Below are 24,210 nucleotides of genomic sequence, written 5' to 3'. Positions count from 1 at the left end.
AGAGTTTGGGTAATACAAATGCTTGGGTAAACAGCGATTGTTCTTTCCACAAGATTTTGAGTAGAAACAACAATACCGGTATTGTCCTCCACTTCTCATTAAGGGAACTAGGGAGGGAGCGCTGCACTGCGAGGCGGGTGGGAAAATGACAGGCAAACTGTGCTCCAAACGACTCTCTCCTGATCCCACTACCACAGGCTCTGGCTTTTGGCATCAGGAGTGCCAGCTGCATCGGGAGAAGCCAAGCTTGTCATACCATCTTCCCATCAAATCTACTGGGCACAGGAGCTAGAGCATAGTTAGAGCTTAATGAAGAAACAAATACAAAGGGGAAGATTAGGCCTTGTTAACACTTGCATTCATTTCTTCTTACAGGAACTGCACTTGATGGGTTGTTTTTAGAGAACTCATTCTTTTTTTCTCTTAAGCAGAAAAGTTACATTGAGGGTGCATTTTTTTGTACTGTAAATACACAGGGAAAAAAATTGTTCAGTTTCCCTGTAACTATCAGCCAGCAAATTGTTTTGTCAAAAATGCCACTTGAAACAGTGATGTCCATGACAACTGTCAAAATTGGTAAATAAATACTTTTCATTTTTTTATATTAATCATATTGTATTCTTGCTACATGAAGCATTTCTTTGCATACTTAAGTGGTACTATTGCGTTCTTTTGAAAAATTGGGATGTGCAAGTTTATCTATTGTTATTAGATAAACAATCTTCTCTTTAGGGTGAAATATTTACATTTCATGGCACTACATTACTTTTAGCTTCAAATTAATTGCATTTGGGAAAAAAAGAACCATATTTTTGAAGTTCACTATAAACTAGCCAGAAAGTTTGACAGCAGAATGCTACAATTATTTTTTATTGTTGTAAGCAATCAGTCAACTGTACAAAGGTGTATTGTGTACAGCTGCAATGTAAAACCTATTTTTGTTTATGCTATCTGTCAACCACTTAATATGGTTAAGGTACATTCTAAATTACATTATTGCAAAGGAAATAAGAACACTTTAATGAAATAATATACTTTATTCTATACTTTGTGTGCAGGGCCTACCCCCAAAAAGACTCATAATATGGCCCTTAAACTGTAGGTACATGGTATAAGAAACAGGGCAATTTCTTGTAGACTCCAAAGAGAGGAATGTGCAGTCCCTGTGTTCGGACCAAGATATGTGATTTTTACAAATTCTCACATATTTTAGATGCAAATTCCATGAGGAGACCATTCATACCTTTGTCTGGTTTATGATGGAAAACACAGGAATATGGACAGCTAGGTATTCTTTCAGAAAGTAACTTTTGTAGACATATGAAAAGACAATATCTAAACATAATACTAAATATTTTAATTTTTTTTATAAGAAAAACATTTAAAATAAACTATCATAGATATGGCAAAATGGCTCAATGGCCAAGTCATTTTACATAAACTGAGCTCGCCCGAGATAAGTTTATACCTATGCTCACATAATGATGACAAGAAAGAAAGACATTCTAATTTAGATTTTATGCTGTAAAAGTAGAGTTTACCGATTCATATAAAGCAAGACTCTACATCTCAGGTATTACTGGCAAATTATCCCTTAATTTCTGAAGAATGTTACTTGGATTTACATTGGCCTAATGTGAATAAGTCCCTTTTTTTCTTTTTATGTCCTGAAGAAAATCAATGTTTTTAGTGTGGTGGGGATGAATCCTCTTTATTCTGTTGGTTTCTGGAAATACTACCAAATCAGTGTTACGGACTGAGTTCTCTTGAACTTTTACTGTTTATGGTTTTATACTTTTTGTATGACATGATTTTGCCTATGTGTATATAAAGCACCCAAGCAGCAGTGGGCCTTGAAATACTCAAGAATATCTCGTATTTCCTAGAGCACACACCTGTCCATTCTCTGAACTCCAAGGTGCCACCACTCACTGCAAGGTAACACATCTCCAAGTGTGAGGTCATGTTGTAGGGTATTGACCTCATTACAAACACTTCTCAGAGAAATTTGCATGAATTTATTGATTAATCATTTAAATGGCACTTAGTGTTACAAGTGGAAAGTGTCGTGTCCTTTCAGCCCAAGAGCAGTTAGACACTGAATATTGCTATTTTTGTTAGTTTTATTGGTAGTCTCCTCAGTTGTTTGTAACTGAACATAACGAGTAGACCTGAGCAATGTCTCCAAATGTGTTCAGCTACACGATAGTATTAATGTGACTTTTTTATAATAATAAGTAAAATGAAGCTACATTTTCCTTTTTCAGCAATATAACTCCCTTTTAGAATTCTATTAATAGTTACTTCAGCATCAGTGTGACTATACCAATATTCATTTCTAGAGCTGTCCAACCAGTTTTGGCTGATGCAATCAATTATGCCTCCATAGGACACACAGGTAGAGTATGTGCAAGAGGGTCTTTACCCTTGGAATTCATTGCATCTGAATCGTAATATCAAATGCATGTATGTTTGTTTGAATTATTTTGTGAAAACAATGTGATCAAAGAGAGTAAAATAGTTCATGTTCTGAAAGCAAATTTGACCAAAATATTTATTTATTATACTATAATCATTGTATGTAACTATTACATATATCTAAATATTTTACTGACAAAAATGAATCCTAGTAAGCTTTTTGTTTGAAACTGTCTGAAGCAGGATGAAAATTGTAGAGTTTAGAGTAGATAGAGCTCTAACTAATATTACATTCATCAAATTGACAGTGAGCTGGCTCCATTTTGTATTATAAAACATTATTTAAAGAAGTTGATAGTTTTATAAAGTTTGATGTTAATTTGCACAATTAGTCAGGTGAACAAAAATAAAAGAATAAATTATACTTCCAATTAGACCAGCAGGCATCCACCATGATTTTTTTGTGTGTCTTCCTTTAAAATGAGTTGATTTTAAGTGAAACATGAGCTATATGTACTATAACAAATTAACTTTTCTCTCTAAAGTGGTCAAAAATTTGTTTGGTAAGAATTAAATAATTTAAATATAACCAAAGAAATCAAATACATAGAACTATGAAATATTTGGGCACGAGATACACTTTTGAGTTGTTCTCTTTTTTTTAAAGAACAAGCTGTTCTTGCTCAGAGCAATAATGAGAATGAACTTGCTACATGGCTCTCACCTACCCCTTGTCCTCTAGCTCTGTGGAGCTGGAGGGAAAGGGTGTGAATAGGGATGGAATCATGGCAGGGCCTAGTAGCAAGCAAGTTCTGCTGTAGTATTCTAATCTCAAACTTGCTAAAATTAGAGACACTATCCCACTAAGAATTCCTCTCGGTCTCCACCTCTGTGGCAGAGAAGAAAAGCATAGTTTTCTTCAAGAGAGAACTGTCGGAAGGGTAGGAGTGTGGGGGCGGTTTGTAGTCAGAGTTCTTTTTATCTGAGCTCATGCTTGCATGTGCTGGATAAGTATATCTTTGTTCACTCTCTTTTCCACAGGCTTCAATATCTAGGGTCTTTAAAAAATCCATTCACCCAAAGTCTAGGTAGACAAAATTTCCTCTCAATATGATGCTGCTCAGTCTGAGTGAATCAGGTGGTCATTTTGACATATAGAAATTCATTAGAGGACTGGCCTTGGAATGTGGAGACCTGCAGCTTGTCTGAATTTGGAGCCAATTGCACTGTCTTACTGAGCCTGGGGAATTTCCTCCTAACATAGTGACTCTGAAAATTACATAAAATACCATCTGACAAAATAACTAGTGCTGTGCCTGGAGCCCAAGAGGTGCCCCAGAGTAATGGTTGAATTGAAATTTGAATGTATAAATAGAGCCCAGGATACATTCAGAGCTGGGCGATTCTTTAAGAATGGTTGTTTTATCCTGAGAGGCTCAGGGAGACACAGCACCCCTTCATCATCTGGCAAAAGCGACGAGGCCCACTGTGGGGCTGCTGCTAGATTCTGAGGTCACACTTCCAATTTAACCAAACCACATGAAACTTTTGAGTCTTTTCTCAGAGCTACAACTTGGGCCAGAGTTGGAAAACTAGTTGCTTAAAAACAAGCAAAATGAAAGTTGGCACAGAAGTCTGCTGTTTTAATCTTTTCTTTTTAACACAGAACCTAACAGAAAGTAGACTAAATACACAAACTAAAAAATAAGTGAATTTTAAATACACAAACCACTGAAGCTTGAAAATATGTAATTTCAAGGTCACCCCTACCCTTTTCCTTTATTTTTTCTCTTGAGAATAAAAGTTCAGGGACTTTAAGAGAGTGAAAGACATTTTTCAATGATTCACTTTTATATTCACATGCGTTGAAAAAGAACCACTCGACAGATACGTTTATGGAATGTACCTTAAAGTATCGATACAAGAATGCATACATATTCATGTATATTTCTTATACAGTTTGTTTCACCACAAATTGTAGCCATCACATATTAACTCATGGAGTAGTCTATCATTTCTTCATAGTACAAACATTTGTTTATAATATTTTATTAAATGACATAGGTGTTTATTAAATACGTCCTTTAACTATTTCATGATGAAGGACATATTTTCAGATACTGCCACACTCATTTGGATTTAGTGGAGACTGCCGACGTATGTAGGCCAAGAAAAATGAGTGTCTCAGCTGTAGGCATTGTGTTGACCTGTTAACCTGAATTTCATTTCTGACTACTTTTGTATTTAAACTTAAATTCTATAACCTATATATGCATGGGGATTAATTCTCATTTGAGAATTATCATCCTACTTTATAATAACTGTAACAGTAAAAATAGGTGTTCCATCCAACTAGCAACTTTCTCCAGATGTGAAGCTCATTTTCTTGAGAGCGCTTCCACACAACAGAGTGGAAGGGGAGACCAAGTCTGATACCAACAGGAGGCATTTGCAGAGCTGCTGCTTCTTGCAGAGTTCCTTCATTGCCTCATGTTCACCGCAATTGTACCACATCTATGTACACTTAAGTGCTAATATAAATACAAAAGCTTTGTAAATGATATTTTCCCAGTGAATATAATGTCCATAAATCTCAATGATTCAAAATAAAGCCAGGTATAGAACTTCATTTTGGTACAGAACTTACATAGACCAAAAATTATAAAAATACAGTCACCTAAAAGTAAAATAAATAAAGAAAGCAGATAACAATTTTATAACTGTCAATCAAAGGTATCAGCCCACTGATAAGTGCTAATACTAATGTAAAAAAGGGTACATTGAATGTTCAACTTTGCAAATGTTTCTATAAAGATTAGAAAGGAAATTATCTTTCTAGGAAACATATGAAAGTTAATATAAGAAAATATTTCTACCTGACTATTTATTTTCATTGTACTTTAATTTTAAGGTCAAAAGAATCTCTCTATATGTTAAATTTAGTTTAGCCCATTTATTATCCTAGAAAAATGGGCAATAATTTTAGATCATTATTTAAATATCTGTTTTCAAAGTGTTTTTTGGTTATTTTGGGAAAGCTTAATAAGCTTTTTCATATGATAGTTTTACCTAATGAACATTTCAACTTGAAATGTGAAATGGTGATAATGCATTTACCTTTGTTTCTATAGTACTGCACGGTGCAGTAACACACACTTATAGAAGTTATCCTACTAAGTAAAAAGTAATAACGGTTATGCCCAAGGAGTGTTTTTAGATAATAAACATTTCTCACAGTTGGATGCTTATTTTTAAGAATCAGCTGTTTCAGCTAAAAGACACAGATACATACTTCAAGTTTCTCCCCCCCTCTGTGTTGTAAAAGGTATATAAGAACAAATTTAATCAGTCAGTTCACTACTTATAGTATACAAGAACTTGAGATAACCACAGAGAAACATGAAGACAGTTAGTTTTCATTTACTTCGAAAAATAATGTATCGCACAACAGACTCACTGAACTATTAGGACTCAAAGAAAGAAGTGCTAGTTAAATGAAGTGCCTCTGTCACACCTCACTCACATCCACCCATGATAACATTCTAATAACATGCTTGTATTTATAAACCTTTATAATTATAAAGATTAATGATAAAATTAATACTTTCTTTGTCTTGTTCATTTTTAGCGCACTTTATATGTTCTGTAGAATAAATTGCAATCCACTTATAGTTCTATAATATTAATAACATTTTAACACCAAGCATATATTAACTATACTTTCTACAATTTGGAGAAAGTACCCCTTTCATTCGGAGGGGTACTTTCTATACCCCTCACATTCGGAGTTATTGCTCTTTGCCACATACGCATGGCTATATGTTTCTCACCAATCACAGTCTTCCCTCTCTCTCCTTTTTTCTCTACCTCTCTTTCTCTCTCTGTCCCTTCTGTCTCTTTTTCTTTCTTCCTCTATTTCCTCCAGCCTTGCCTTCTCTCCATCCAGGTCCCTTTCAGTTCTTCACTGCAGAGTACAGTAAACATATTAAAAACATTCAGTTGTGGTTGGGCTTCTAACCTCGTTCAACTTCAACATTAGCAAAGGGATTCAATTTCTTGAATTCATTAATAGTGTTTTGCCACAAAAGGCTTTGTAGTTCTCTCCTGAATATTGAGCCTAGCTTAATAACATTCCATTTACGTTAAAGACACACTTAATCTGTAAATGTGACCTTTAGAAGAATTCTCTTGTTTTTCATTAAAGAAACACTGCATTACAAATATTAATTATTCTTTTATGCCATATTTTAATTAACTAATCATGTGCTATTTGCAGCAATAAGGAGTGTAGTAATGTATGTGCAGTAGTGCTATGTAATGCAAGATCGATATCGAAGAATCCATTGCTGCAGAAAAGACATGTTTTGAGTATCTTCCCCAGATGAGTTTGCTTCTGTGAGTTAGTCTAGAATGATGCTTATTTTACTTTGTGTATTCTATTTTTAAATGCCATTGCAAGTCTGATTAAAATGCTGAACATATCGTTAGCCCCATCACTAATAAGTGAACGTTCACTGATGCATATTAGCAGGGTCTAGCAATGTGGTGAAATTGTCACTTAAGTGCTTGGAATCTGAACACAGCAAATGACAGGCAATGCCGAAGGTCCGGCTCCAGTGCATGTCTTCACTGGAGCTGGAGTCACTAGAATGGTGAAACCAGTTTAGGTTCAAGGTCGCTGCTGACATTCAGCTGTCACAGCTTCATTGTCTGCAGGCCTTCTCTCCATTGACACATTCAAGAGTACTTTATAGCAACCACAAAGAGCCAGTCAATTGATACCATTACACTTTATGCACACACAAACCGCAAGCCTGTTCAGGACTGTTGATACAGTCTAACATTTATTCATTAAGGGGGCTATTGAAAATGCAACTTGCCCAGCCCCACTCTTAACAACATAGACTTACTTGTTTAGCCCAAACATTTAGCTACGTCTTTTTAAAGTTTTGCACAGCATTCTCTAATTGAGGTAACATTATCTGCATTTTAATGCTACACCATTTATGTCCAATGAAAGATTACCTGAAGAACCCTGCCATTATACACTAGTTTAAATACAGGCAGTCGTATAGAAAAAATATACACAAAAGATGTAAGCGGGGAGAGGGGGAGAAGGGAGATATTTATTTGTTCTGGGAGTGCCACGGAAATCCAATTGCTCAGAAATGAAATAAGAGTCTGGAGTGAAAGGAGGGAAAACCTAAGCTTGGGTCAGGGAAGAGGCAGTGATTAGCTCCATTGTTAGGAGTTCTTTGAGCTTCGTTGGTTGTAAAGAAAAACCCACTAATGAATGTATTGAAGCTTGCCAGAACTTTGTGTGGAAGACAACTTAAGTTATGGTGCTTATCTAAAAACTAGTAGTAAAGCATGTGGATACATAAAACAATACATATGTCTCTTTATTAACAGCTTGCCCATAAACAAAATTTGTTTAAGATTGTATGTTGCACGAATGGCTTATTTAGTATATGTATATTTAATTCAATATTCATGGGCCTTGAAAAAAATCACCTCAATGATGAGGAGATATAAGAAAATGTATCCTATTTAATAGTTGAAAAGCAGAAAAATAGGCTGAAATATAATGTAGCTAAAACTTTCTTGGTTTTCTACCAATATTTGTAAAGAAAGAGCTGTGTAAAAGTTAAGTTAGAAGGTTGTTTCATGTCTGCATATTTTAAGTATGCAAAAAACAATTTATTAAGAACTGTAATCAACTAACATTAAAAATAGTAGACTTTGGGGAAAGGGTCAATATTTCTATGTACTGCACTAAAAAATGTTTATCATGTACCATCATGTATAACATTTCCAACACAGAATTGAGTCTTTTTTTGTAGTTCAATATAATATTTATCACATGTACTTACTTAACTCTACAAAATACATGCATTTGCTAAAACATGGCTCTCATTAATGTAGGAGTTCAACTAGGTAGCAGTATACTAGAAAGAATGATTTGGCCAATCGCTTGTCAAAATCATTGCTAAGACCTAGAGAACTACACTGTATAAGAAGTAGAAATAAGACATATTCTTCTGCAAGTTCTGCCCTAAGTTAAGTTTTGCCAAATACTTTTAAGTATTACATTGGTGAAGCAAAGTTTGACCGAATGAGAAACGATGCTCACTCTCACCCCGCATCATCAAACTCATGCATGGTTGCATGACTTTGTCACAAGAATGAAGGTTATTACTTGGCAGCATGATTCTCTGTCTCTGATAATTTGTTTTATAAATAAATAAGTGTTTGTTCAATGGATTCACTCTTTTTTTATGAGCCTTAAAGCATTATTCTCCCACAGCATACTATTTGGGGGCAACAGGAGTAACCACTAAGCATACTGTCCTCTTATAATGCCAAGAGTGTCTTTATTTTCAGCTCAGATGATTTCTAGCTGTAGCTCTAGGAGACTTTTTGTGGAGATTGTCTTATAGTTATGAAATTGTCTCTTTAGACCTATGTCTGCATAAGGGAAGATTGAACCTTTCTTCAGATCTTCATTAATTGCTTCAGGAATCAAACCAAGCTTAGCAAAGGCTAAATACAACCAAATAAAAACTAGTTATACAGGGGTAGTTTTTCTCCAGTCCAAATGATTGGGAATTCATTATGATAAGGTTTTTCTACCAAGAATGTCTCTATTTCAGGAATTTTGACTTATTAATGACCAACAGAGTAATTTGTGGATGAGAATTGCAAGAATTATCTCAAAAAATTAATGGGGTAAAGGGACTCAATATCTATAAAATATCTACTATATTCTGGATATTATATTGGGCACTTTACTTCCATTCAGTCTCTACAACAACTCTGTGTATTTTGAGATTATTATTATTTCATTTTGTGAATAAAAAGATAGAAGCTCCTGGATTTTTAAAAACATACCTCAGATTACAAAGCAAATAAGTGTTAAGACTGAGATTTAAACTCAAGACCTTATTCTCCTGAAAATTGTACTGTCTTAAATACCTATTTCAGCTGAAGGAATTGGGGAAATTTGGCTAATGTTGCTGACGCCATTTGTGGTGACTGCTACCTTTTCTCTTTCTCCTTTAGATCATCTCACCTCTTTTCCAACTCACTCCCTGCAGTGATCTTTCCCTTTTGTCTCTTTTTCTTCCCTCCTTTCCTTTACTCCTAGAAAACACTGAAGATTCATTATCATCCATATCAGACTTCTTCCACATCAGACATCTTCCATACCAGCCTGATAGAAACAACTTCACTAATGAAGGAAGATGATCTACTTGTTCACAACTGTTCCTACTGGGGATTTTTCTCCTGAAATAATGAATATTAATATGTCTGTCAGTCCAAAATTCTGGGTCTGTAAATATTACATATAAACCATTCTAACATATTTTAATCTTTCAAGCTTCTCTCCAAACCTATTTTTATATCTTTGTATTAATTTAACAATTTTTTTAAGGAAATTTCTTCTGAGAAGAGAAAACAAACCTATTGCGCTGCCCTATGTTGTTTTCAGATTAAGGAGACATGTGTCAGATTTATAGCCTCGACCACAGAGCACTATTGTGCACCGTGTTCCCATGTGTGTGCGTGTGTGTGTGTGCGTGTGTGACCTTCCTGTCTAACATCTGGCCATCCTCTGTTCTCACTACTTTTGTATGAAGGAATTTTTAATATGCTTATGACATTTTTGAGAAAAAGAACTGTTTAAATGCAAAATCATCACTTAACTATACCGTGGTCAATTTTTGAAGTATGCATTCATTTGAATGTCAAAGAAATTATCCCATTTGAAAATTAGAGAGGGTCTAGTGCTTTTGTCACAGACACATTTACTTTCTCTCCTAATGCAATTTTTCTTTGTCTGTTCAGCTCTATTTCCAAACACTACTCTAAATGGGAACTTTTTCAGAAATGCCTTCCTATAAATGACACCAAATAATATTCAAATATTAGCAGAGGGACAGTGATGACTGAGCAAATAATTTGACTCTCCTCCTCAAACGTTGCTGACACTGGATACATATTTCTATTTTTAATGATGTAACTTGGTCAAAAACATTTTGAAATTATATTAAGTTGTACATTGAAAAATTATTATCTGCAAATCCTCCCCATGTATACAATTTTTCTTTTTACTGTTAAAGCAAATATTATAGGGCATGGTTATTTTTTTTGTATCTCACACTTCTGGTGAAGAAAAATTTTTGTGTTATAAATAGCTTACAAAAATAATAAAATCTCTTAAGTAAGTGAAATATGCTTTTAAGGTATGCTTTCAGTTAATTTTCAATCTGGAAGGAGCCTTATTTGATGGCTGTACCCTATAATTAGGGAGATCGGTAATCAAGGCAACTGTGATTTATTTTACTAGGAGAGCTGAGACTGAAGACATCTGGCCCAGATGAGCCTGATGGTAAAATTCAAAGTACACCTAAATTTGCTTTGTTGCATGATTCCCTTCAGAGGGACAAGAGAAAAGGTTATATTCTCTACATGAGGACAACCCTACAGTGTCAACACCAAGTAATATTTGTTTTCTGGCAGCAGAACATCTTCTCATATTTCCAAGGACAGTAAGCATTTGGGTAGACATCAATGAATACTAAACACCAATTGATCTGATACGTCCATACGAACTCTCACAAATGCCCATGGTGGTCTGTAATGTTTGAAAAATTACGTTTTGCTTCTCTTAAAAGACCTGTCACTTTTAGACCAGAGTGGGATTTGGGAGGGGTAACCTCCCACCATAGAAAACTCTCCTGACAACAGTGGTGTTTCGGGGTTGTTTGTTGTTTGGCTTGTTGATGATGCTTAGCCAAGGAGACACTTCCTTTCAGATTCTGTCTTCCAAACCCCAGGGCTCTGTTCTGGGCAGTTCAGCCTAATGGAATTAAGCCTGACACGTTTCAACTCTATTTCTTTATAAAATAAACATAAAACAATGGTTTAGATTTCTAATAAAACTCTTGAAGCATGGGGGACTCCAACTTTCCCTGTTCTTTACACATCTGTAAATAAAGCACATAAAAGAGAAGCACAACAGGATAAATCAACATAAATTTGAAATCCACTGCAGCATATTAAATGGCGCAGCCTCAGTCAAAGAGAGGCTGACCCCGCGGCTTCGTGCAGTTTGAAGCTAATTGTTTTCGTCAGGATGGGAACGTCTGGAAGTCCATGGCTGTGTCCCACCAGTAAGGCTCCAGTAACTGAGCCGGCCCACAGAGAATGGACCCACTTTGTAGCGACACAGCGGGCTCAGACACCACCTATTCTGCTCTCCAAACTGTCATGCATAACAACTTTATTGTGCTAAATTGAACTTGAAAGCAACCAAAGGCTATGAGAAGGAGAGGCTATGAGAAAAGCGTGCTGTCAGCGCTGGCAAAGGCTGACCTGGAAAGTAGGCTCAGAGACAGGGGAATAAAAGACCAGGCCCCATGAACACAGCATATTGTTTCATTTTAAAGTATGATTCCCATACCAGAGAAAGTAGCAAATGTGATGTAAATTTATTTAAATAGATTCGACCGCTTAAAAGTTTGCCAGCCGCTCTTATCCAACTTTCCCAGCTCTCTGATTCGTTACTTACAGTGGGAATATAATGACATATAGTCATCATTGTAACAGCTTCTTTGCAGGGGCACAATGATGATTAATAGCCAGCAGCAAATTTTCACATGGGCTCTGAAGCACTATGGCATTAAGCAGCCAAACAGTCCCCAAATCCCCCTTTTCTGTTCTACTGAAAAGTCCCCTCCTTGTACCTTGCAGATAGGAACAAAGCCCATCTTAATTCCAATCAGCTTTTCCTCATTCAAAGGGAACTTCTCTTTTTCATAATTGATTCATGTGCATTTTTTAGTGTTTCACTGAGCTGAAGCCACTTTTCTCCTTTTCTCTGTTCTGCCCCCACACTGGCACCCCTCTTTTTCTGAGGGGGTGAGGATTGGGAAACATTTCAACAACAGCAATGACAATAAAAACGGTGTGTTTTTTCTTCCCCAAATATTTGCCAAATAGATTTCTCAATTAGTATTCATTTGTGCTTTACAGTGAAAGGGTGCAAGATAAAAATTAACTGCTGGATTTCTCCATCCTTGGAAATGGTTTTGGTTCATAAAAGTATGAGCTCACTGAAATCACTGTGACGGGAGCTCCGAAGGATGCCCTGTTTCAGAGGGGTAGCCCGAGTAGCTCTTGTTCCCACGAGACTCAGAGCTGGAGCAAGGACAGCCTCTTGCTCTGGACAGATTGTTTTATCTCTTCTGTGCTGGTAGCCATCAAAAAAGGGAAAAAATAGGCAGCAGAAGGCAGAAAATGAGAACTTCTTAACCTGCTCCACCCTTCCTAAGTATCATTTTACCCTATAGTAGTTTCACATTATAATAATTAGCAGAAACTCCTGTGCTGTTTGTAGAAGTGCTCTTTCCCATCTCCACTTTCCACCTCCTGTGATAACGACACAGTCACATCAACCGGTGTTGTCTTGGAAAGAGATTTCTACATGTCAATGCATCTGTGTTTCTATGACAATCAAATGGCCAGAGTGCAGAGTTTTAGCAGTTAGGTTTTGCAGATTTGTTTACAGTCCTCTTCTCATTTGTATATATGAGTAGGGTGACCAGATGCCCCTGTTTGATCAGGACACACTTCATTTCTGTGTATTTTTCTTACATAATTATTAATAGTGCTCTCTGTCACTCTCAATTTGATGTGAGCAATTTGCAACACGCATACCTCTTGCTATTAAAACTACCCAAATGACTTCTACAAAGCAAAACAGTGGGTTATTTCATATCCAGGTGGCTGATGTACCCTATTGCATTTTAGGGGGAAGAATCTGACTCGGAAATCCTGCTGCCAAGGTAGCAGCACAAACTTTTGTTTCATCCATTTTTAAGAGGTCAACTGACCCTATGCAACTTCTTTGCTATGTGGCACAAAGAAGGTCATTTGCTGAAATGAAAGACATATTGCAAACAAGATTTTAAGTGTGACATTCTACTTTGGCTGGGTCATGGTTCTCACCGTGAACCAGAGCAACACACTTTACTGGTCAGATGAAAATATTATGTCATGTTTTTGATAATGACCTTTCTCTTGCTTTGGTATCTTCAAATGGTTAAATGAAGAATATGCCAAGTTGATAGGAATTATTCCATTCTTCCTTTTCACTGTAGCCCTGATACCTCCTCATTTAAAAAAAAAGCCACATATTGAAGTAGCATCCTAACACTATATTGTATTTTTCATCCTAAAATATCATACAGGTGAATGTATCACAGTCTTTTGGTTATAGAACCAGAGTGCCCCAGAAAGGGTTATAAATCCACAGGCCATGTCCCTAAAGTCTGAATTTTGCATTTGGACTTCAGAGTTAACTCGGAGATGTGTAATATCTGTAAGCAGAAAAGTCACTTCTTACTGGGCCACTGAGGAAGTTCATATATGTTGTTCCCTCCTGAAAGTATGTGGAGTAAATGGACTCCTGATATGCTAGTTTCGGACTACACTACTAGCAAGACCCTAAAATTTCCAACTTTCCATCAAACCACAGCCCACATTCAAACACCAGAAGGGCATGTGTGTGGGAGTTATGACATTATTCTCAGTTCCTGTAGAGGAGCACAGTCCCTGGGTAAAACCATCATTCTTGGCCAAATTTGGGCCTATCCAAACTTTATTAGTGTATTTCATCCTGTTGTTAGGTAATTCTTTCAGAAATTAAATGAGTGCAGTACATAAAAGATGTTTTGTGATGTGCTCTTATGCCTTCATATTCTCGCAATGTTACGCCTATGAAAAAGTATAACAAAAACTTTCATATAAAACATCAGTTTTGTTAGGTTATGGTTATGGGTCTGGCTATGAAACTCCCACATTTGTGAAGAAACCTGATTTTTGCTGGCTAAGACAGGATTTTGATGTATTTTAAATTTTAAAACTTTAAAATTTTTTCAATTATAGTTTATATTCAATATTATTTTATATTAGTTTCAAATGTGCAACATCAAGGTTAGACAATCATATACTTTACAAAGTATCCCCCTAATATTTCTGGTCCCCACCTGCTACCATTCATAGTTATTACAATGTTATTATATTTCCTATGCTGCACTTTATATTCCAATGACTGTTTTATAACTACCAGTCTGTACTTTTCAAACCCTTTACCTTTTCACTCAGTTTCCCAAAGTCCCTCCCCTCTGGCAGTTCTCTGTTCAATCCATTCTCTATATCCATGGGTCTAAGACAGAATTTTTAAACGCAGTGGTCCTGGGTACTGTCCCGTTGCCTTCTCAACCTTGAGGTCTTTTATGAATTGCTAGGGACACACACTCTATCACCTTTAAAATGTCACTAATCACTCTTTTTAATGGAGAAAAATCTGTTTATATAAACTATGTAAGCTGAGGCCAACTGTCATTACACAGGCAGAATTAACTCCTTTCCTACCAAAGCTAATTCTGCCTGGCTGCCCAAGATATTTTCTTTTTTTTAAAAATATTTTATTATTTATTTATCTTTAGAGGGGAAGTGGGGGAAGGAGAGAGGGAGAGAACCATCAATGTATGGTTGCCTTTTGTGCATCCCCTGCTGGGAACTGGCCTACAGGGAATCGGCCTGCAACCCAGGCATGTGCCCTGGCTGGGAATCGAACCGCGATCGTGTGGTTTGCAGGCCCGCGCTCAATCCACTGAGCTACACCAGCCAGGGCCCAAGATATTTTCTTGAAGTGCATAGGCTACCCTGACTTCAACCCCAAACCAGTTCAATAAATGTGTCATACCAATGGTGATTATTTTTTATTACATGATGGTACATGTAAAAGTAAAAGATCTCTTAATTGATTTCTGTCCTGTTCCTTGATATGTTCAAGCTCTTCAGGACTTTGCTTTTTCAAATTCTTCTTTCCTCTCTTTACTCATTAACAAACACCTGCTTTTCTTTCAAGGTATCATGCAAATATTAGCTCAGAGAATATAAACACATGTCCATAAGATGCTTAAGAGTTGGTCTAAATTCTTCATCAGAATCCTGTTCTCTTTTGCCAGGAACTGGGTTAGAGATGGGTATGTGACTCACTACATGAAGATACATCAGAATCAAATTGCTCAAAACCAGTGATAAAGAAAAATCTTAAAAGCAGCCAGAAAATAAAATACAAATTGTACAGAGGAAAAAAGGTAAGGAAAACAATAGATTCCTCATTAAAAATAGTACAAGTTAGCAATGAAGCAATATCATTAGTGTTTAAAAGACAAAAAAATCTGTCAACTTAAAATTCTATACCCAGCAAAAATAACTTTCAAGGATAAAAGTGATTCATACAAATGACCCACAGACCTACACTATAAGAAATGTTAAATTTCCTAAGGAAGAATAGGAGTGAGACCCCATAAAAATAAAAAGCACTGAAAATGGCTATTTTATAAGAAATTTGCATTTTTAAAAATTGACCTAACAACTGACTAGCTACATAAAGAAACTTCAGAACAATAGTAAAAATAAAAATCCAAAAGGTATAAAAGATCAAAAGTGGGAAGTGGAGATGCCTGTGGTTGGGGGAGTGGTGGGGGGCAGGAAATGGAGATAACAGTACTTGACAACAATAAAAAAATGTGAAAGAAAAAAGTATAAAAGACATAAATAGATATTTCACTGAAGAAGATATAGAGATGACAAATAAGCACAAGTAAAGATATTTAACATCATTAGGAAAATGTAAATTAAAACTACAGTGAGCATATGTATCAGAATGGCTGAAATAAAAAATAGTGATAGCATCAAATGCTAGTGAGGATGTAGAGAAACTACATTATTCATTCACTGCTGGTGGGAATGTAAAATGGTCCAGTCACCCTGAAATATTTTTTGAAGTGCCATTATATTTTATGGCAGTTTTAAAAAAACTTAACATACACATCGTAAAGCCCAGCAATCACACGCCTGGATATTCATCCCAGGGAAATAAGAATGTAGGTCCATGCCACGGCCTATACACAAATGTTCATAGCAGCTTTGTTTGTAATAACCCTAAACTGGAAACAACTCAAATATTTATAACATCTGAATAGATGAACATGTTATGGGCTAGCCATACAAGGGACTAACTATTGATATGCATGACAATATTGTTGTGACTATTAACATGTATACAATGTGGATAAATATTAAAATAATTATGCTTAGGGGAAGAAGCCAAAGAGTACATTTTGTAGGATTCAATTTACCAGTACTTAAAATCCAGAAAATACCAACTAATCCATAGTGACAGAAAGCTATTCAGTAGTTGCCAAGAACTGGAGGGTGGGGGTGTGGGGCAAGGGATAAGGCAGGGGTGGTTACCAAGGGGTATGAGAAAACTTTTAGGAGTAATGGGTAAGTTCATTATTTTGGTTGTAGTGATTGTTTCGCAGGTTTATACATTTGTTAAAACAAATCAAATAGTTCCCTTTAGTTCACTACATGTCATTTAAATTAAGTTAAATTTTAAAAAGTAGACAATAGAGATGAGTTCTATTCCCTTCCCCTTTGAGAATGCCTTAACTAAGAATATGGCAGACTTCAAGTTACATGCTCTCTGAGGTTAGATAATAAAAATCCATGCAGCTTCTTCTAGCTTACTTTAGGACACTTACTGAAGGTACTTACTAAGCCACCATGTAAGAAGTATGACTATCCTAAGTCCTCTCTGCTGGAGAGACTCCAAGCAGTTAAGGAGCTGCCCAGCCAGGCTTCCTCTGTCAATTGTCTGAGCTTGGACCATCATCTGATTGCAACTTCATGGGGGAAATCTCAAACCATAACCATCCAGCTGAATGATGAAGGATAATAAAAGAAAGTTGTTGCTTTACACCACTAAGTTTTGCAATCATTTCCTGTACAACAATGAATGACTAGAATGCAATTAATGTTTAATGACAAGAAGTAGCTTTTGAGTTCCAATTCACTTAAAAACAATACCTTTACTAACATTCTAAAAAGAGGAACACAAATTCTTAGTCTATACCTAGTCTATATTTTCCATGTCAATACACACTACTAATTCCATTTGTTCCAGGAAAGATTATTTTGAGTTAAGAAATGACTACATGTGATTTCTGTTTTATATGTTTTTATGACTTTCCGTATAAAGAGATTTACAAATCAGAAAAAAAATCTGTCATTATATATGTCCTAGTTTTAGTTTAGAAAAAATAGAGAAAGCTTATCTATGGATTCAAGAAATTACTGGTGTCAGTAAAAAACCTTCAAGTTTAGCTAAAATCAATCAAACAATCAATCAACAAACTATATAACACTGGATTTTGTGAAGGATACAAAAACTATCTAGCCTGCCTGCCGTGTTCTCCAAGGATTCGTCATCTGGGTGGTGAAATGAGGCTTTTTTACAGCAAGTTGTGGTGAAATTTCCTCATGAAAAAGGAAGAATTTGAGCTATAAATAATAAATTATAACTATCAAACTTGCTTGAATTATTTTGAATTACTTTGCTTTGTCTCAAAGGAAAATTTATTGTGCATGCGTATCCTATTAATATTAAACATCAGGAAATACAACCAGAGGACTCTTATTTGCTAATCAGGCAATTTCCTTCCCACAATTTACCCACCTTATTCAACTCAGGATTATTCCTAAGTGTATATTTTCAAACACTTTGTCTGCTTTAATTTGAAAGAAACTTAGCAATAGGACAATTGTAATCCGGCTAATATGAGAATAAACAGAGGTGCTGCTTAATGCAGTCATGCTGAAAGGTGATAGATTTTATCTATCTTATCTAAAGAGTAACTAGTAACATTAACCTGTATTAGGTCTTGAAAGCAATTTTGAATTTTTTTTGCATTCAAAATTTATAAAGTGGAAAAGTATGTAACTTCCTACTGATTGCATTGCTTCTTGCGATGGTTAGGGATGGAAGTGAGGGCCCCCAAACTTTTGGCTGGGTGGCTATATGAAGTATTTTTCTGTTTAGAAACCTATTATGTGATGTGTAACACATTTTAAAAGTTTGAATCTATTAAGTTGAGTGTTTTGGTGGTGTATTGGGGCCTCATGTACTGGCTCACATGAGCCAGTTGTTATCATCTCTTTCCAATTTCATGTACGTGACGTCATACTGGAAGCTTGGAACCGGCCAGGGTGGAAATATTTACACCACAGAAATTGAATATGCTACAACTCAGGCCACCCCAATACCCCTGCTTGTCCTACTACATAACAGACTATTAACATTTATTAGCACAACCCTACCTACATTTCCAAGTATTTTGATGCAAACTGACTCAGTAGGTTCTCTAATTTGAAACTTGTTTGAAAGGTGGTGAAGTGTATTTGTAGTGAGGCCAATGCAAAACTGGTTGGGGTGAGGGGGTGGTGAATACAAATGAGTTCTGGGGAAGGAAAAGAATTATTTTAACATAGTATTTATCACAGGTATAGATAGTTTCCAGCTTTTGTCAATTCTTGTGGGACAAAAAGATGACTTTCTGACCTCTCCAAGAGAAGAAAGAGGAAAATAATGCCTAGCGAGGAAGTGAGAGTCTTCAGTACTACCTGCTTCCAGACGCAACAAAGGCAAGTCAAAAGATCTCATAAGGGAAGAACCGTTCAGATGAAAGATTTGGCCATCAAGATCCCAAAAGTCTCCATATCAAAATTACAACTAAATTACAGAACGACCATAATTTAAACTTCCTGAAATCTATCAGAATGAAAGTCCTACAATTAATCTATAAGGCAAAAGCCACACGGACTGGTGGGAGGGGTGGAGACAAGGAATGGGCTGGTCTCACACCTATGTGCAGAGGATAAAAATTGGGAGGGATATCTCAACTGCAGAAGTCCACCCTGAAGAGCAAGGGGTCCCAGTCCTATACCAGAGCCCCAAGCCCAGAGTTTCAGCACTAGGAAGGGAGGTCCCATACTTCTGGCTGTAAAAACACAGAAGGATTTGTGGCTGAGGGAGGCAGAGGGCCTCTGGAGTTGTAGGTGATTTCTCTTAAAGGGCCTGCATAAACTTGGACTTATGTTCTGAGCTCCACCACTGGAGCAGCAGCTTGAAAGGCACCAGGGATTTATAGGGAGGAACTGGACTGTCTGGCATCAGGGTGCAAGCTGGAGGGGCAGCTTTCTCCCAGTCAGAAGTGCTGGCAGAAGGCATTGTTTCTTTTCTGAAACTTTCTGACACAGAACCAGCAGGTGAGCACCATATCTGAGTCTCCATCAACCCGGCTCACACTGTTACCCTGCCCTGGTTATTCCCTGGGATCCTGCCCCGTTCAACTTGTGAGACCACCCAATCAATTTCCAGTGGCTTTCTATACAAATATCCTCTTGGCTTGTGCTTCAGACTTTCCTAAAATCTCTCAAACAAGTAGCATCTGGCCTCATCATGCCCTATACCTCTTCCTAAGTGGCCCCAGGACTGGTACTAGCAGCAGCAAGACTTTGCAGCTTGGCCTCTCCTACACACCTATAAGCCAAGCATGAATAACAGCCACCTGCAAATGATTTTATAGCTCATGTTAGGTACTCTGGGAAGAACACAGGCAGTGGCTGCCCTTGACCTGAACCTCCTGGGAGGCCCCAGAGTGAGTCTACTCAATGGGCAACTTCAGATTGTGTTGAAGCACTTCCCAACCACATCCACAAGCCACATACTCAAGGGGAAGACTCACCAGAGTCCTGCTAAAGTAAGTCTTGCTTTGTGGGGTGGGCCCATGGACAGCTGGTCCTCCAAGGTTGTTGGTGGTCACAGTCAAACTTTGCAGCCAATCAGTCTGTGGGTAAATTCTTCTCATTGATATGGTAACAGCAATCAAGGCTCAACTACGACAGAAGAGTACACAGCCCACAAAGGAAGAGAAGGGCACCTGAAGTGCTCAGCTTGGGTGATTGGGGAAGCTGTGCCACTGGACCCTATAGAATACCTACTACATTAGGTTACTCTACCAAGCCCAGGAGAGACATAGCAGCTCTACCTAATTCATGGAAACAAACACAGGGAGGCTGCCAAAATGAGGAGACAAAAAAACATGGCCCAAATGCAAGAACAGATCAAAACTCCAGAAAAAGAACTAAACAAAATGGAGATAGGCAATCTAGTAGATGCAAAGTTCAAAACACTGGTTATAAAGATGCTCAATGAACTTAGAATTTTAACAGCAGAAATGAGGACATGGAAGGCATAAAAATAACCAGTCAGAAATGCAGGATACATTAAATAAAATGAATAATTTACAAGGTGTCAACAGTAGAGTAGATGAAACTGAGAATCAGAATAGCAATTTGGAATATAAGGGAGCAAAAGACACACTATCAAAACAACAGAAAGAAAAAAATCCAAAAAATGAGGATAGTGTAAGGAGCCTCTTAGACAGTTTCATTTGTACCAACACTTGCACCACAGAGGTGCCAAAAGAAGAAAGAAAGCAAGAAATTGAAAACCAATTTGAAAAAATAATGACAGAAAACTTTCCTAACTTAATGAAGAAAATAGACATACAAGCCCTGAAAATACAGACAGCCCCAAAGAAGAGGAACCCAAAGAGACCCACACCAAAACACATCATAATTAAAATGTAAAAGTTTAAAGACAAAGAGAATCTTAAAGACAGCAAGAGAAAAGCAGTTAGTTACCTATAAGAGAGCTCCCATAAGGTGGTCAGGTGATTTTTCAACAAAAACTTCACAGAATAGAAGGAATTGGCATGAAATATTCAAAGTGATGAAAACAAAGGACCTACAACCAAGATTACTTTACCCAACAAAGCCATCATTTAGACTCAAAGGACAGATAAAGAACTTCCTATACAAGAAAAAGCTAAAGGAGTTCGTCAGCACCAAACCAGTATGATATGAAATGTTAAAGGATCTTCTTTAAGATGAAGAAGGAAAAAGAAAAAGATTAAAAAATATGAATAAAATGCCTATATATATATATTGAACAATTGAATCTAAAAAAATAGACAATAAGCAAAACAAAAACAGACTCATAGATAAAGAACATTTTGACAGTTGCCAGATGGGAGGGGCCTTGGGAAGATGGGAGAAAAAGGTGACAGGATTAATAAGTACAAATTAGTACTTACAGAATAATCATAGGGGTATAAAGTACAGCATAGGGAATACAGTCAATAATATTGTAATAACTATGCATGGTGTCAGATGGGTACAAGATTAATCTGGATGATCACTTAATAAGCTATAAAGTGTCTAATCACTGGGGGGTACACCTGAAATTCATATTATATTGTATGTCAACAGTTAATTAAAAAATTAAAAAATATATTTAAACCCCAAAGGCTTCTTTTGGGAGGTTCTAACACCAAACTAGAAGTTCCAGGTAGTCTGATGTGAAAATAGAACCAGTGACTGTTTAATACTAAAGCTAAGAATTGAAGATGCAGAAAGAATATTATTTGTAAACTAGGTGCTAATATCTTTTTGTATTTTTCTTTTCTTTAATATGCCTTAAAAATATAGTGTGTCTATTAATAAACACTAATGTTTATATATTACTGTTTTATGTTTTCTTTGTTTTTTTCCTTTTTTTATTGTTGTACAATTACAGTTATCCCAATCCCCCACCCATTACTCTCTCCCACCCTACCTATCCTCACCTCCTATATTCAATTCTACCCCTGCTGGCTGTCTTTGTCTATGGATCCTTTACACCTGTTCCTGGATGACCCTTTCCCTTCTTTGTCCCATTATCCCCTTCCCCCCTCCCTTCTGGTTACTGTCAGTTTGTTCTTTATTTCCATGTCTCTGGTTATATCTTGCTCGCTTGTTTGTTTTGTTGATTAGGTTCCACTTATAGGTGAGATCATATAGTATTTGCCTTGTTTTTTTCACTTAGCATAATTCCCTCCAGTTCTATTCATGCTGTCTGGAAGGGTAGGAGCTCCTTCTTCTTTTCTGCTGCATAGTATTCCATTATGTAAATGTACTAGTTTTTTAAACCACTCTTTTGCTGATGGGCACTTAGGCTGTTTCCAGCACTCAGCCATCATAAATTGTGCTGCTATGAACATTGGTGCGCATGTTACTATTTTAGAAAAAATCTATTTTTATAGAGAAAATGAATTGTGGAAAAACATGTACTCTGATTCCTCAAATCACCTTTGTAGTAGGCCATGACTGGAGAAGCAATATCTGTCAACTTATGAAATGTTCTAATGCTGCCTACTAGAAAAGAATCCCACCTCAGTAGTAAACCCAGATTCACACAGAGTGAAATATGATGGAGAGAAACAATTTAAGCTGGCATGCTTACCAAATTTGATGTCACAGTTTAAGAAAAAACCTTAGTGGGAGAATTAGACTGAAAGAAAATGAACAATTTGGGAGAAGGATTGTTGCTATGTGAATCTTTTGCTAGAAAGGACTTGGGGATTGGGGATTTTAGAAGCAGTTTTGAACCATGATCAGAGATAAGCACCTGTAATTTTAAAATCCACTGATGCTCATTGTATTGCTCTTCAATTCACTCTAATCAATTCCCCATTAAATCTCCCCATCTCTATTCCAGGGTCCTACTTGAACAAACATTTCTGCTGCACTTTTGAAATTTATTTATCTGTAGAACCTTTAGATAGGAATCATGTCAGAGAGTTACAAATCTTGATCATGAAAGTATATACAGTACAGTAATGTGTGTACAGGAGAGAGCATGTGGTTTGCAAACCTTTAGATATAGCTTTCCAGTCGACAGGCCCAGCAGACAGCATTAGTCCTCCACAACCGCATATTTCCAAGTGGAGCTTCTCTGGGCTATTGCCTGCTGATACGCTGATACATGCTACTCCCCTACACCTCGACCCTATTTCCTCTTCTCATTGGCATTTATAACTCCCAGGTTTGTATCACTTATGGACTTCATTCATGTGTCATTTACCTTTTTTCCAAATAATTAAGCCTGAGATTACATTAGAGCTTGCTCAGAGTGCTTGCCACTAGAATGAATTATCCATCATGGCTTCTCCAGTCAATCACCATCTAGCATTGGCAACATTCTGTGTGTCGCTTAGCTTTATTAGTTGTCTTCTCTGGCAGTCCTTGGGAGAACGAGGTTTACCCAGGGAATTGCAATAAGAAAAATGTGCAGCAGGTGAATTTTGTTTTCTTTTAACATTGCCACTAGAATGTGCCCCAGTGTCTTCTTTTTTTTTTTCTTTTATTGTTGACACTATTAGAGATGTCCCCATTTCCACACAACTTTACCCACTCTACCCACCCCCCTCATCTGCTTCCCTCTGGCCATCACCACACTGTTGTCTATGCTTATGGGTTATGCATACATTGGGTTGGCCCAAAAGTTTATTTAGATTTTTTCCTTACGATGGCTGTGATAGTGCTTAGTTGTCTTTAACTTCATTCGAAACAATTTTGTTAGATTGTACTGTGACAGCTGTCATATCAGTGTGCATTTAGAAAAAATTATCAAAATTGGTGAATTTTTGTGCAGCTATTTTAGCATTGAAGATGGAAGAAAATACACACCTTCAGTGTATTATGTTTATTATTTCAAGAAAGCTAAAAACTCAACTGAAATGCAAAAAACAATTTGTGCAGTGTATAGAGAAGGTGCTGGGACTGATTGAACATGTCAAAAGCGGTTTGCAAATTTCTTGGCACTATTGATATTTGGGCCAAATAATTCTTTGTTGTGGGACTGCCTTATGCACTGGAAAATATTTAGCAGCACCCCTGGCCTCAACTCACTAGATGCCAGGAGTGAGAGAGAGACAACATACTCAAAATATCCAAATCAATACAGTTATTGGTGAAAATAAAAAA

The sequence above is a fragment of the Artibeus jamaicensis genome, unplaced genomic scaffold (genome assembly GCF_021234435.1).
Source record: "Artibeus jamaicensis isolate MK-2021 breed Jamaican fruit bat unplaced genomic scaffold, CSHL_Jam_final contig_373, whole genome shotgun sequence".
Lineage (NCBI taxonomy): Eukaryota > Metazoa > Chordata > Mammalia > Chiroptera > Phyllostomidae > Artibeus > Artibeus jamaicensis.
The sequence above is the reverse complement of the archived record's forward strand: the minus strand, read 5'-3'. Positions refer to the sequence as shown.